Here is a 693-nt window from a genome sequence, read left to right on the forward strand (position 1 = left end):
ATAGCTTCATCAATGTCTTGTTTTGTCTTCAGTCGAATGTTTAAGTCCAGTTTAGTTTCCAGTTCACATGGAAAGGTTTATATGGAATTTTGAGAATTTGGTTGGTATGAGGTCAAGGACAAAAGGGATATGTAGGTCATGGTGTAGTGTTCTGTTGGAAACGTAATATGGTGCATTAACTACGGTTCTAAGGATTTTGGATTGAAAGGATTGGAAACGTTTGATGTTCGACGGTTTAGCTGTTCTCCAAAGTTCAAGTCCGTTGTCCAGATAGGTCGGAGTATAGTCTTATAGATTATTAGTTTGTTTTCTAGTGAGAGGTGAGAGGTATAGTTGGCTGAATCGTCTGTTGAGTTCTTGTTTTTTAAGTCTAGTATGTTGGTTCCAGGTGAGTCTTTTGTCCAAAATGAATCCGAGGTATTTCACTGTGTCGGATCTGGGTAGAGGAATATTATTAAGAGTAACAGGTGGACAGAAGCTGCGGCGGAGTGTGAAAGTCACACGGGTGCATTTCGATTCATGGACTTTTATCCGCCATTGGTTGCACCATTGCTCAATCCGGGTGAGGTGTGTTTGAAGATTAGATGAAGCTGTTACAGGATCGGGATGGGAGGATAGGATAGCTGTATCATCGGCAAATGTTGCCAGCAACGTGTCTGGAGTGATGGGAATGTCAGCAGTGAAGAGGATGTA

This window comes from Halyomorpha halys, unplaced genomic scaffold (genome assembly GCF_000696795.3).
Source record: "Halyomorpha halys isolate HHAL.00 unplaced genomic scaffold, Hhal_1.1 Scaffold646.1, whole genome shotgun sequence".
Classification (NCBI taxonomy): Eukaryota; Metazoa; Arthropoda; class Insecta; order Hemiptera; family Pentatomidae; genus Halyomorpha; species Halyomorpha halys.